This window comes from Schistocerca nitens, chromosome 9 (genome assembly GCF_023898315.1).
Source record: "Schistocerca nitens isolate TAMUIC-IGC-003100 chromosome 9, iqSchNite1.1, whole genome shotgun sequence".
Classification (NCBI taxonomy): Eukaryota; Metazoa; Arthropoda; class Insecta; order Orthoptera; family Acrididae; genus Schistocerca; species Schistocerca nitens.
In genome coordinates, this window is record NC_064622.1 from 31471524 (window position 1) to 31487296 (window position 15773).

Below are 15773 nucleotides of genomic sequence, written 5' to 3' on the forward strand. Positions count from 1 at the left end.
GTTAGCAGTGAGTCAGGCATCATTGATTAAGCCTTTTTTTTCCCTAGTTATGTTATTAAGATAATTCCGGTCTCTCTTCTTGCTAGTATCCAAAATATTTACGTACTGTCTGAAGTTAAACAGGAACTGTGTCACCCTCACACTTTCCTATAATGATAAGCCATCAGACAAATCCTGCATTAGCAGATGAATGGAACTCAGCACCACTGGACACTCAAGTTATGTGGAACGTTTATAATGGTTTCATATCAGTAGCGAGTGACGTGATCAATGGTTAAGACACTGGGCTGACATTCAGCCGACTGGGTGTCAAACTTTCCGTTATTGGTCTGAACTTCCGTTTTAAATAGTTTGCCAAAGTAGCGTAAGGCAAATGCTACGATGATTCTGCACAGTAAGGCAGTGTCAATGTTCTGTCCTCTTTGACGTCGCTGTCTGTCTCTCACCTGGTAGTCGATACAATGTTAAAACCTGAACTGCAGTCTATTCTTCCTATTTCTTTTATTCGCAGCAACATCTATCAGTTTAAGTGTAAACACAGCCACAACGTTTTTAGGGAAACCGCTGAAAATATACTACCACTACTGGCACGGTGTTTCAGCGTCCAAACAGCTACTGAAATTGTGCTTCACGTGTCAATTGTATAACTCCAAGACCAATTTGAGTTAGTACTTACAAATACGCAGTAAAGGGAAGCAAATGCTTAAAAGAACTAATTCATTATATGGGGTCATTTTTAAGCTTATAGATGAGAGAGTGTGAGCATAAATTTATAGATGACTTATTTATACCTCAAAAGGATGATGTCTATTCAAATTCTGCGCCAGTTGGTAGGGAGTGCCACAAAGAGGATGTAAATGAGGTTTGTTTAAATAAACGGTGTAACTGTTGTGAGCATTATTTACCTTTGATATCGGACGTGGTGAGCTGATGTTAGTCAACAATGCCTTTAACGCGACAACGACGTCATTATCAACACCTCAATAAGTTTGAACGTAGTCGTCTAATAGGGCTACAAGAAGCTGGATGTTTCCTCTGCGATTCTGCAGAAAGTCTTGGCAGTAATGCCACTAATGTACATGATTGCTGGCAATAGTTGTTACGGGAATGTATAGTCACAAGAAAACCCGGTGCTGGTTGGCCACGTGGCACTACTGAGAGGAGAGCGTCCTATATGAAGTATGGTTCTGGCGCGTCGTACTGCACCTGAAGCAGCAATTCGAGCAGCTGTTGGCACCACAGGGACACAATGACTTGCAACATATAGGTTACTTCAAGGAAAGCTCTCAGGCTGAAGCCCTATAGCTTGCATTTCACCGCAAGTCTCTAGAGGAACGGAGGGTTCCAAACGATTGGAAAAGAGCACAGGTAGTCCCAGTCTTCAAGAAGGGTCGTCGAGCAGATGCGCAAAACTATAGACCTATATCTCTGACGTCAATCTGTTGTAGAATTTTAGAACATGTTTTTTGCTCGAGTACCATGTCGTTTTTGGAAACCCAGAATCTACTATGTAGGAATCAACATGGATTCCGGAAACAGCGATCGTGTGAGACCCAACTCGCTTTATTTGTTCATGAGACCCAGAAAATATTAGATACAGGTTCCCAGGTAGATGCTATTTTTCTTGACTTCCGGAAGGCGTTCGATACAGTTCCGCACTGTCGCCTGATAAACAAAGTAAGAGACTACGGAATATCAGACCAGCTGTGTGAGTGGATTGAAGAGTTTTCAGCAAACAGAACACAGCATGTTGTTATCAATGGAGAGACGTCTACAGACGTTAAAGTAATCTCTGGCGTGCCACAGGGGAGCGTTATGGGACCATTGCTTTTCAAAATATATATAAATGACCTAGCAGATAGTGTCGGAAGTTCCATGCGGCTTTTCGCGGATGATGCTGTAGTATACAGAGAAGTTGCAGCATTAGAAAATTGTAGCGAAATGCAGGAAGATCTGCAGCGGATAGGCACTTGGTGCAGGGTGTGGCAACTGTCCCTTAACATAGACAAATGTAATGTATTGCGAATACATAGAAAGAAGGATCCTTTATTGTATGATTATATGATAGCGGAACAGACACTGGTAGCAGTTACTTCTGTAAAATATATGGGAGTATGCGTGCGGAACGATTTGAAGTTGAATGATCATATAAAATTAATTGTTGGTAAGGCGGGTACCAGGTTGAGATTCATTGGGAGAGTGCTTAGAAAACGTAGTCCATCAACAAAGGAGGTGGCTTACAAAACACTCGTTCGACCTATACTTGAGTATTGCTCATCAGTGTGGGATCCGTACCAGATCGGGTTGACGGAGGAGGTAGAGAAGATGCAAAGAAGAGCGGCGCGTTTCGTCACAGAGTTATTTGGTAACCGTGATAGCGTTACGGAGATGATTAATAAACTCAAGTGGCAGACTCTGCAAGAGAGGCGCTCTGCATCGCGGTGTAGCTTGCTGTCCAGGTTTCGAGAGGGTGCGTTTCTGGATGAGGTATCGAATATATTGCTTCCCCCTACTTATACCTCCCGAGGAGATCACGAATGTAAAATTAGAGAGATTAGAGCGCGCACGGAGGCTTTCAGACAGTCGTTCTTCCCGCGAACCATACGCGACTGGAACAGGAAAGGGAGGTAATGACAGTGGCACGTAAAGTGCCCTCCGCCACACACCGTTGGGTGGCTTGCGGAGTATAAATGTAGATGTAGATGTAGACCCCAAACCGCTGCCATTTACGACTTCGGTAGTGTCAAATGAGAGCTCATTGGTGTAGGGAATGGAGATCTATTGTGGTTTTTTTTTTGAGGATAGCTGGCCACGTCTCGGTGCCACTGATGGTCGTGTGACGGTTTGATGGAGGAGTACGCGCATGGTGATCCTACGCACCAAGACTGCAAATTTGTACGTCACTTTGGTTATTCGAACCACTGTGCTGCCATTCATTGTACACTGTTACAGGAGGTATTTTCCCACTGGTAACCGAACAAGATCTATAGAGCGTCTACATGTTGCCTTTTCTCCTCAATCTACGGACCTGTCTCCAGTCGAGCACATATGGAACATCATCAGGCGATAACTCCATCATCATCCAGGATCAGCAGTAGCCGTTCCTGTATTGGCAGATTAAGTGCGACAAGTATGGAACTCCATACCAGAAACTGGTATCCGGCACCTGAACAACATAATGCATGCACGTTTGCATGCTTGCATTCAACATTCTGGTGGTCACAACGTTATTACTGTAACAGCATTTCAGATTTGCATTTGCTTATGTCGTGCATTAACCTCTATTTATCACTTACACATGTTACCTATGCTGTAGCCTGTTGTGACCGCGACAGTTCCGGTAAGAGAAAGCGCGGCGGGACCAAACTGAGAGCGGCCGGTGCACAAACAAACGAACGGAAAGGACGGACACGAAACAACGATGGACGATGGAGAAAGACCTTACGACAACAACACGCAAGATGCAACGGAGTGACAGAGGCAACCAAACGAATCCAAGACCTCCACGATTAACGAGATCAAAGTACCATAAACACGCTGTCTTGTCGAGGTGATGTGTCGAGACTCACGCAACGATTGAACTCGCTATCGGGGGCGCCGCTATTGGCTGCTGGAACCACGTGTTCCGCTGTGGCGCCCTCACACTACATGCGGGCCAGGAGGCGTGCGCCGCCACAGCTTACGGCGCGATGGTGCATAGACCTCCAGCGGTCTTCGAAGTCCATGACATCTGGCGGGGATTCAAATTCCGCGACGCGCGGAACCAGAAGCTAGATAAAGTATTACCAAAATTTCATTACTCTACGTTAATTATTTTCTAGTGGTGCGACCGTTTGCGTCAGTCTATATATATATGTGAACTAAAACATTACTACCGTTGTTCACAGCGACATTGGATACCACCTGTTGCCGTTGCGGGCTCGTGATGCGGTAGTAAAAGTATGTAAGAGGTGCAGACACGGGCGGAAGATCACTCTAGCTAAGATATGTGCTGCAAATGGTGGAATCCATTGAGACAAGCGACTGTGACAAATGATAGATTATTATTACGCAGAATCAGTGAACGAGTATCTCTGAAATTGCGAAGCTCGTCGAATTTTAATGTGCTAGTGTGGCGACCAGCTGCGGAAAGAGGTAGGAGGCCAGCAAAACTACTATTATGCACTAAAGGTTCGGACGTCCTCGACTCTTCACAGAACTTAGGGTTCTGAGGTTTGTCTGCTCTGTAAATTACGATAGATGGTGATCTGTGGCGTCCCTGCCGAAAGAGCACAATGCTGGTGCACACACAAGTGTTCCGGGGCACACCGTTCATCGTACAATGCCGAACATGGCGCTCCGCAGCAGACCACCCCTTCGTTTTCACAAGTTGGCTCAACGACACTGTCAGGTACGACTGCAGTGGGCACGGAACCATCGGGATTAGACGGTCGGTCAATGGAAACATGTCGGCTCTTCGGGTGCATCACATTTGACATACATTAGGTCGATGGTCGTCGGTTCGAAACGTACAGCGCGCCACGGACGCAGGCTAGTGGAAGCAGTATTATGCTATTGGAGACATTCTTCTGCACTTGCATGGGACCTGTGGTAGTAATCAAAGACACGCTGCCAGCTGCGAACCACCTGTATCCCTTCATGACTTCCCCTACGACGATGTCATCATTCAGAAAATTTTTAAAATTTGGAAATTTGTAGTAAGTTCCTATGGGACCAAACTGCTGAGGTCATCGTTCCCTAGGCTTACTGATCTAAGTTAAACTAACTTACGCTAAGAACAACACACACACCCATGCCCGAGAGAGGACTAACCACGGACGGTGGGAGCTGCGCGAACCGTGGCAATTTGCCTCAGACCACGCGGCTACCCCGCACGGCCATCTTCCATCAGTATCCGTGTTTAGGTGACAGAACTGTTGTACAGTGATTTGAGGAGCATTCTAGTGAACACACGTTGATGTCTCGGCAACAAAAGTCGCCTGGTTCAAATCCTTTGGATCACATCTGGATCGCTACAGGGCGCTTCACAACGTACGCAGATCAGAGGCCCGTTATTTACGCGAATTACACGACTTGTGCATAGACATCTAACGCCACATTTCCTCCACAAGCGTACCAAGAAACTGTCTGAACCCTGATACGCAGTATCAGAGATCTATTTCGTTCCAAAGACGGACAAAGAAGCTATTAAGCCGTTGGTAATAATGTTTTGGCTCAACGGTGTATATCGTTCTGTTATAGCGATCAGGTACCATGACTCGTGGCAGGTGTGCGGTCCCTGGAGTTCGTCAGAGACATTATTCAGTTACGTTTTAGGCCTACATCATGTACGGATGTCGGAAACCTCTTGTAATTTTGGAGGGTAATTTGAGGGATGTACACGAATTTCCAATCTATTACGCATGCCAATAATTAACATTTTAGCAATGGGCTCTGATTCCAAGACGATAATGGGCAAGAATAATGTATCGATATCGTGAAAATTTCCTTCCAGGACACTGTGATCAACAGGATCGAGTGCCACGCGATAACTGCTGGTATTAACGCAACTGATCATGCTTAGAACTAACAAACTTGTCATGACTCCTTTCCCAAGCCGTCTTCACATACTGGATGGTTCAAATGGCTCTGAGCACTATAGGACTTAACTTCTAAGGTCATCAGTTCCCTAGAACTTAGAACTACTTAAACCTAACTAACGTAAGGACATCACACACATCCATTCCCGAGCCAGGATTCGAACCTGCGACCGTAGCGGTCGCGGGTTCCAGACTGTAGTGCCTAGAACCACTCGGCCACCCCGGCCGGCCATGTTGGATGGCCTGGAAAAGATCGCCGCCTCTAAGAGTAACTGTCTTGACCAGTAACTTTTCTACATCCTTGTAGGCTGCATGTTATAAGTGTGTAAAGGTGAAAAGTTATAATGGGAACTGGAGCCCGAGATGGAGTGCCGTAGGAGTGTACAAGCAACAGTGGATCCAGGCAGTGTCAGTCAGTGAGTCTTGTGCCGAATAGACCATCATATCTGCTGCATTACCGCCTTCTGTGTAATGAAAGTAGATCTGTCACCAGGAATCACTACAGCCATAGCCACTGTTGGTTATGCCAGCCAGTCATCGCTTCTCTTTTAGATAATTCGGGGTGACACACAAACTCTGCCACTACCACACGGTCAACAGCGGGCAGCAGCATTTGGTCTGGCAGTAGTCGAAAGGTGGGCTGTTATATGACGTCGATACCGTGCTGTCCAGATAAACCGATCACCATCGGAACATGAACCGTGGCCTCCAGCCTAAGCATCTTGCCCAGGGGTAGTCCCCCAATATGCTGCCAACCCGTGGTTACAACATAAAAAGAGCCAGCCTTACCTGACCTTACCAGGTAGTCAATAGGAGACCACTACGAGATGCAGCCCGACGTTCTCATAGCAACCGACATCGCAACTGGGGAATTTGAAAATTCGGCGTCGCTCCAGCAACAGGGCCAAAAACTGCTACACCGATAATGCTGCGATATTCACCTCGCCCAACATCATTACTTGCGGTTCCAAGCTAATGATTGTAAATAAGCTGCAGTAGTGAAGTTACTGTAATAACCATCGGACCATCCTCGTCTACAAGCACCACACAACTTCAGCAGAAAACCACAGTCCACAACAAACCATCCTGGAAATTATATTGTAACTAACTATATTTGAAAAATGTATGAGGAAGAGCAATTCGGTATCTAATGTCACCCCTTGCAGCAGATTTTGGATAAACAGACACGCAAAAATCAGCATTTTTCAGCAGCCTTTCTTCTTTTTGAGTGTTTCTTTCTTGATATTTCATTGCAGCGTTATTTATTTAGATTCATAAGACTTATTCTTTTTTTCACTGCTCTTCTTAGACCCAAGGCCACACGCATTCCCTGGTATGAAGGTTCTGTAAAGTTCAGTTTACGTAACAGCCACTCATTCCAATCAGTATTTTATGGCAAATACCACTGTCTTGTTTTCCTACGTCGATATCTAAAAATTATGCTGATGACACACAGATTGTAGCTGAGAAACTGCTCCTGCAGTATTATTCGTTATTTTTTAGGTTTTTATCTTGTCTTTTTCATTGGTAGAGTACCCATTGACGCTTAAACTTTCAACCGTTGTTAAATTTTCATGTTCGCACACGATGGTGATCTCCGGAATTATTTTGAAGTGTTGTGATATAAGTAGTTCTGCAGGAATGAGAAACATAATAGGGGACAGTTTATATAGAACTGCGAAATCATAAAAATATTGTGGTGCAGAGTTATAACAGTGCTAGTAACGTAAACAACAGGAGGTTCACATCACACCAAATCCTCTTCCACCTATTCTCACAACCAGTGAAAGTTAGGACTGCATAGTTCCATAAAGGGATTTTGGTGGTGATATGTATAACATCTGCCACATATAGAGAGTAACCTAATGCCTCTTTGATACTCATAGCGAATGCAACCAGCTTGGGATATTTTTTTCCTTTATTGTAACTCAATGCCGCATCAGGGGCGGACTGGCAGCAGCATATGCGCTGCTCATCAGCCGAAAGACAGTAATTATACAAAATAAGATACTTAAAATAACCGAAAGGAGAAAATATGGTGTACATAGATATAAAAAGAGGGAACAGTACGGAAGAGAACAGACAAAAAGGCGGGAGATTGTAAAATGGAGATAAAAACTGTAAAAAAATAGCACACACAAAAAAGTCACACACTAAGACAATTAAAGAACATAAAGCGAACTATGACTGGATCGTAAGAGTAGCGACGGAGGGCATAGGGCATAACAGTCACTGACAGTAACAACATGTACAAGTCCAGCACACAATTAAAATCACAGCTCTGGATGAACAGGAGAACAGCACCAAACACGACACTGACGTTGCACACTGATTACAATGAGCAAATTGAGAGGATCTGCCAGGGGCATAGACACAAGGGAGAAGGGGAGAAGGGAGGGAAAGGAGGAGAGGGGAGACCGGCAGGGGGCGCACTGAAGATGGCCGGGGAGGGAATGACGTGGGAGGGAAACAGTCGAGGAGAGGGTGCAGGGACTCAGGGGGGGGGGGGGGAAATGAGGAAAATCCGCTTTGTGAGAAGGAGGGGAGAGGAAAAAGGGGGGTATGGGAAAGGGGGGGGGAACAAGGCCAGGTTACGGTTGGAACAAAGGGTAGATGTCACAGTGAAGTTCGACATCTAGGAGGGGTTAGTGCTGGAAATTGCCATGATGAAGGAGATGGAGGATGTGGAGGTGGAGGGAGGGAGGGATACAGCAACAGAGGCACAACAACTGGTGGGGGGAGGGGGGGTGGAGAGGAAGGAGGAAACCAGAGGATGGGGGGTAACAAGCCTGCAGACAGTGTAAAGGAGATGGAGATGTATAGGAAAAGGAGGAGGTGGGGGGAGAGGATGAGGTCATACAGTCGTCTGGGGGAAGGAAGGCGGATACGGAAGTCAAGACAGAGCATGTGGCATTGAAGGATTTGGATTGCCTTGTAAAAGTGTGTGTGGGGGGGTGGGGGGGGGGGGCAGAGATCCAGGCAACACTGGCATAACAAAGGATAGGACGGATTTGTAGTTGTGGAGGATGGTAGAAGGATGCAATCCCCATGTCCAGCCAGACAGGAGTTTCAGGACGCGGAGGCAGGAACTGGCTTTTTGCTGGATGGTCAGCATATGAGGGTTCCAGGTGAGGTGACCATTGAGGCTGAGGCCAAGGTATCTGAGGGTGGGGCTGAGCTGGATAGGACAACCATAAACGGTGAGGTAGAAGTCATGGAAACGGAAGGAGCAGGTGGTGCAGCCTATGCTGACTGCTTGGGGTTTGGAGGATTTCATACAAAGGAACCACAAGTTACACCAAGTGGTGAACTGGTCAAGGTGGGTTTTGAAGGGTGTGTTGGGACTATTGAAGGATAGGATAGAGAACCAGGAAAGCAGTGTCATCTGCATATTGGAGGAGTTGGGCAGGAGGGGGTGGCTTGGGCATATCGGCAGTGTACAAAGATAGGGAGAGGACGGAGCTGTGAGGGGTGCCAGCAGTGCGATAAGAGATATGGGAGTTAGTGTTGTGAAGGGTGACATAGGAATGACACCTTGAGATGAAGGAAGTGACCTGACCGACAAAACTGACAGGCAGGGCATAGGTTTGGAGTTTAAAGAGGATACTGGGATGCCATATGTAGTCATGGAAATTTTCTAGGTGAGGGCAACAGAAATGGTGGAGCAACGGGAGTTAAGCTGGAGGGAGAGAAGGTTGACGAGGTTAAGTAGTTGGTCTTTGGTGAAGAAGGACGGTCAGGGGGAGGAAGTGGTGTTGATTAAGGTGCTGATGGATACGACACGAGAGGATGGATTCGAAGACCTCACTGTAGACAGAGATGAGGCAGATGGGACCACAGGAAGAGGTGATGGAAGGGGGTTTGTTGGGTTTGAGGAATAAGAGGATGCAGGAAGTCTTCCACAGGTCAGGGTAGAAACCAAGGATGACATTGTAGAGATTGGCAAGAACAGCCAGGAAGCAGAAGGGGCTTTCTCTAAGGTGACAGTAGGTGACACAATCGTGACCAGGGGCCGTGTTGCATTTTGACCAGAGAGTAATTTTAATGTCTTGTGCTGTAATTGGAGTGTTGATTACATAGGGGGAAACTGCCTGAAGTACTGGAGGGGAAAAGAGAATAACCAAAGTGGGGATCATCAGGGACGGAGAAGACCGCAGAAAAGTGGGAAGCGAAGTGGTTGGCCTTACTCAGGTTGTCCAGAAGGGGGCAGTCGTTATGGAGAAGGGGATAATGGGGTGCAGGATGGGAACCAGTAAGGCGATGGAAGGCAGACAGTACTTGAGGAGTTGATTGGGAGGGTGGCATTGAGTAATGTACAGGTCTGGCAGCAGTTCTCGCGGTTCTTTGCTGTAATAAGGTTCCCTATGTCTCACTGTATTTGTTGGTGGTGTTGGAGTGTATCCCTTTCATGAGTACACAGGAAGGAGCGATAGAGGCAGCAGGTTTCACAGAGGAGGACGACAGACGGCGGGGGGAGAGTGGGAGGTGGGGGTGGATATTTTTAGTAGGAACATGGGCCTCCATGGCGTCAGTAACGGCCTTCTAAAGGAAGCATGAGGCGTGGATGATGTTGTCAGGATGGTGAAGAGGTTGGCTTTCGACATGTGTGGCGATGGATTCCCAGTAGGCATCCCAGTTGGTGCAATGTTAGTCATGGACTACCTTGGGAGAGGGTGCAGGGCAGGGAGCCAAATGGGGGTGGTAAGCAGATGTTATGGTGTGAAGGAAGGGGAGGTGGTCCCTACCTGTGCAGTCAAGGATGTTGATGACGATATGCCCAAGGAGATTGACAGAGGCAATGACAACATCTGGAGTGGTGTTGCTTTTGGGATGGGTGTTCCAGGAAAGGGTGGCAGGGGGTTGGCTATGGATGTTGATGTCAGCAACAGTCACATAGGTGGAGAAGGTGCAGTCAATGTGGGAGATAAAGTCATAGGGATGAGGAGCAGTGGAGCAGACCTAGATGGTCGTGCAGGTAATAGTGAGGCAGGGGAAGAAGTCTATGAGGATAAGGTGTTCAGTGGTGTCATTGAGGAGGGTTTGTGACTGGATGGGGATATGCTTAAGGTGGATGATGGCGACTCCACCCTGTACTTGAGGACTAGGAGCATCAGTGTGGTGGAGGATATAGGGAGAGGTGTGGATAGTATGGTGGGCCTGAGGAAAGGTTTCATTCAGGAGGAATGTGTCGACCCAGTGGTGAGAAAGGGTGTTCATGAGGAGGTATTTGTTTGTGCAGAATTAGCGGATCTTCTAGAATAGGATGCAACACTCATGCTGCTCCATGACAAGAAGAATTGGGGCTGAAGAATGCGGAGGGAAGAGGGTTAAACTAGGGTGCCGAGGCAGAGAAAGGTGATGTGAGCTTGGTTTTAGGAGTAAGTGGCAAAGGTGTTCAGTGAGGGAGATATGGTGGAGGGTGTGGGGGTGTTGAAAATGGTGAATGTTTTGGAGGACTATGGTGAGGAACCTGATGATGTCTTCAGCCATCGGGGCTGGACAGGGGGATTGTTGGGTTAGACAGGGGATTGATGGGATGAACAGGGACAGTCACCTCAGGGGTGGCAGGAGGGGGCTTAGCTTTACACTTGTGGGTGTAGGTGGGATGGGGGCCATTGCAGGAATTACAGAAAGGAGGGGTGGCAAGTTTGGGCAGTTTTTGAGAAAGTGGAGGGTTTGCAATGGGGACAGGGGATGGGGTTTTGGTAGTAGGGGGTCAGGTGATTGCTGTACTTGAGGCAGCGCTGGTTGCAGTTGAACAGGGGGGGGGATTTGGAGGGTTCCACAGGGTGGTAGTGGTTATGGTGGAAAATCAGGGCACCCTGGATGAGGAGGCAGTCGATGGAGGGGGCGGACTCCAAAAAACACCCATGAGATAGTTGGGACTGGAGGTGATGTGGATATGGCAGGCAGAGAAGATTTCCAGGTCTGGGAGTGAGTTCAGTTCCGACAGCACCTCATCCTCCATGATCACCAGGTTGTGCTTGGGGATCATGGCAGTGTTGGTGGGGGGGCAGTGGAAGGCTGAGGCTGATGAGGAGAGATAGAGGAGTGTAGGGATGTCAGGGATGTGTGGGGGCCAAACAAAATATGCAGGAGTTTGCAGAGGAGGTCACTATGAAAGGAAGGGGAGGGGGACTTGATGAGGACAGAGTCAAAAAAAAATGGTTTAAATGGCTCTGAGCACTATGGGACTCAACTGCTGAGGTCATTAGTCCCCTAGAACTTAGAACTAGATAAACCTAACTAACCTAAGGACTTCACAAACATCCATGCCCGAGGCAGGATTCGAACCTGCGACCGTAGCGGTCTTGCGGTTCCAGACTGCAGCGTCTTTAACCGCACGGCCACTTCGGCCGGCCAACAGAGTCCCTGCGGGGAATCAGTTGGGAGATGGAAGCACCAAGTAGACACTTATGTATCTCCATGGTGAGGGTACGGGCATCAAGGAACTTGGGGGCTAGGGAAAACAGGACAAAGGTGTGAAGGGTGGGGGCTGGGGAATGGGTGTAAGGAGGAGGAGTGGTGTCCATGTAGACGTCGGCAGGAGGGAAAAGAGGCGGCGACTTTTTATGGGAAGTGACAGGAGCAGAGTAGGCAATGATGCGCTTCTGCAGTTTTTTGGAGAGTGGAGGCTGGGAGGAGGGGAGAGGGACAGGGAGCAGAGGGAGATGGTGGGCTGCAGATCTTGTAGGCGTGGTGACACACATGCTTGGAATGACGTGGGGTTTTATTAGAACCAAAAAAATATAAAAGTTAAAAAAATGTCCGACTGATGGCGCTTCATCTGATCACAATAGCAATAATTAATTAGCATAACAAAGTAAGACAAAGCAAAGATGATGTTCTTTACAGGAAATGCTCAATATGTCAACCATCATTCCTCAACAATAGCTGTAGTCGAGGAATAATGTTGTGAACAGCTCTGTAAAGCATGTCCGGAGTTATGGTGACGTATTGGCGTCTGATGTTTTCTTTCAGCATCCCTAGAGATGTCGGTCGATCACGATACACTTGCGACTTCAGGTACCCCCAAAGCCAATAATCGCATGGACTGAGGTCTGGGGACCTGGAAGGCCAAGCATGACGAAAGTGGCGGCTGAGCACACTATCATCACCAAACGACGCGCACAATGGATCTCTCACACGTCTAGCAATATGGGGTGGAGCGCCATCCTGCGTAAACGTCATACGTTCCAGCAGGTGTTTATCAGCCACACTGCGGATGATGTGATTCGGTACCTCTCACCCATCGCGGTAGCAGTTTTGCTGTCCAGCGCCATCTGTCGGACATTTTGTGAACTTTTTTTTTTTTTTTGTTCTGATAAAACCCCTTGTCATTCCAAGCTTGTGTATCAATTTTTACCTCTCTATCTACATTATTCTGTGGTTTATTAAGTTTTAAAATTTATACTGACTTTTTGATCACCTGGTATATCACCAAAGCAAATAATATTTGGAAGCAACACATATATGTTAATAATTAACTAATAAAAGTTCTCTTAAAACTAAAACTGACTCCTTATGATGGACAATCCCTCCAAAAGTGTAAATAAAAGACTTACAATGTAGTATTTCATTTCGTCACGTTAAACTTACATTTTCGACAAACAGCTATTGAAACAGGCAACCCAGGTACGTTTATATGTAATGTAATAGATACTCGTTTAAAGATGTGGCAGAAACATTTTTCTGGGGTGAAGCCTATCCCACCAACGTTTCACTGAAATCCCTTATCGACTTGGAATGCGGGCTTTTTAGACCTACCAGCAACGAACATCATCAAAAAGGGCAAATTAATCTATGAAATCTACAGTATTGTGTATGTCATACTAAATTACGTTCTAGAGGGTTGGTAATTCGCAGGTAAACCAATAGCCAAAACTCCAAGTTAACGGATATCGGATTCGAATTTCGGGTTCCGCAATCTCCTTTGGAACTGATCATGAGATATTGGCTACTGCTTAGAGAAGATAGAACAGGCTATGAACAGCAAGTTTGGAGAAACTAGTATCAATAATTACTGTTGCGATATAGTATCACATTTCACTGGTTGTAAGCAGCATCTGCAGTATCCAGTACAGGCCAAGATATTAGCATGCATTACTGCTATAGTTTAGAATCTTTGCACACCAAGTTCTCTAAACTTCGTGCATCATGAATCGTTATTGTAATACTAATTATTTCTTGCTTATGAATGTTGCCAGCAGTGAACGTAAAATGAAGAACTTACAAAATGTTACTTGTGTCTTCTTACAATTCAGTGCAACGTGTTTGTTGGTTACATAGCATGCTTGAAAAGACTCTTTTTGAGTTCGATATAACAAGAAAATTTCGAAGGACAAACTTCCAAAAACTGATTCGTTTCTATGACCCTCTTACACTTCGTGTTTCTTACTTCCGGTCTCTCACTGAACGTAAGTGCAATGAACAGTTATATCTAGTTTATTCAGCTACGACAGAAAAATAATTGAATTACGTTGCACTGAAAGTTGAAGTTCAAAGCAAGTGAATAAATTTACACTTGGTAGTTAACCGAATGTCACATCCTCATCCGTGGCAAGTAAGCCTGAACATTTATTGAGATACTATACTTACACACTACTAAGGACACAGTTTTATTACTAATGATTCTGAGACAGATAACTAAAACAAAACCGTGAAAAAGGTGTGGTGCGATAAAAGTTACAACGAAATTTTATATTTAAAGTGTTACACGCCCGGCTATTTCATTATTTTGAAATGGATTTTCATGTCAACGAAACAAAAAAACCGCGTAAAGAAACCGTACATAATTTATAGCATTTAACAGTCTTGCAAACAGCAGGCCCATTTCTGTACTAAAAACGACAATTAAGAACCAAGCTTTAGTACCACAGCATAAAAGTAATTCTATCAAGTAAACTCTTCAAAGGACATCATGGTCGCCTTCGACTTTCAAGATATTTTATTTCGAAATTCGTATATTGCAAGTTCATCATTTAGCCATTTACAAATGGAACATAGCGAGACTGAAAACAGTGACAGTATCAAAATCGTTCAAATGGATCTGAGCACTATGGGACTTAACATCTGAGATCATCAGTACCCTAGAACTTAGAACTACTTAAACCTAACTAACCTATGGACATCACACACATCCATGCCCGAGGCAGGATTCTAACCTGCGACCGTAGTGATCGCTCGGTTCCAGACTGAAGCGCCTAGAACATGTCGGCCACAACGGCCGGCGCGACAGTATCATTTAGTGTACGTAAAGTGAGATGATTGGGAGTTATCCATTTTTGTGCTTAACACATGAAAAAATGTGAGACGTGAATTACATGATTCATTAGCAACGGCTGAGTATCCGATGTTTTTCCATCACATGAAGATACTATGAGCTGTGCAAATTAGAAAATCGGTGTAAACCGTAAACAACGTCACAATTTTTGGGATTTCTTTTCCAAGAAACGTCAGACTACAACACAGTTCCACTGATTTAGCAACTGAAGCTTATGGCACCACAGACACGTTGAAAGGCAGTACTTTTCCTGTCGTCGTCAGGGATCGCGAGCTAAAGAAAATTCGCTCATTATCTGTATATCGTATACCTCCGCTTGTAGATAGAAATTCGTAATACAGTGTTCCCTTTTTCCAGTGTAACGTGATCACATGAAATGAACGAGTAATTTTTTTAACAGGGTGGAGCATAGCAGATCAGAACGCATTATTATTAAAAAATCTCAGAGTAACCTGTGTCCAAACAGAATTCAGCAAGCTCATCAATAATAAACGTTGTTTGTGCAAAATTTGTAAGAAAATTAATGAATACGAAATGCGCTGTAGAACGAAACACTGTCTGTTTAATTACTCGTACAATTTTCTGCATCTAGTGATAAGTACTCCGACATTTGTATTTTTAATTCAGTTTATCTTCAATTTCTACTGTTTCAGAAGCTATCAAATAGTGAAATGAACAGTATTTTGATGTTACTTATAAAAGAAAAATAAAACATTGATAACATATTTACGGAAGTCTGATATTTTTAAACCTTTAAAATTCTGAAACGTGCCGAAGTTCGATAATGGCAATATAGTCTCGTCTTATAATATAGTTGCAATGTATATGGCACTGTGTAAGTGAATTTGTATGATTTTGTTTGTACAAGTACCTGTTTAATAGTAACGCCTCCGATTTTTTATTCTGTTCTC

At 45.3% G+C, this 15773-nt stretch overlaps 1 protein-coding gene across 1 annotated transcript in view; it reads left to right on the forward strand.

Annotated features, from left to right (window-relative positions):
* LOC126203535 (uncharacterized) overlaps positions 1–15773 on the forward strand; it is an 849800-nt gene that overhangs the window by 332046 nt on the left and 501981 nt on the right. The gene's annotated exons all lie outside the window — the stretch shown is intronic.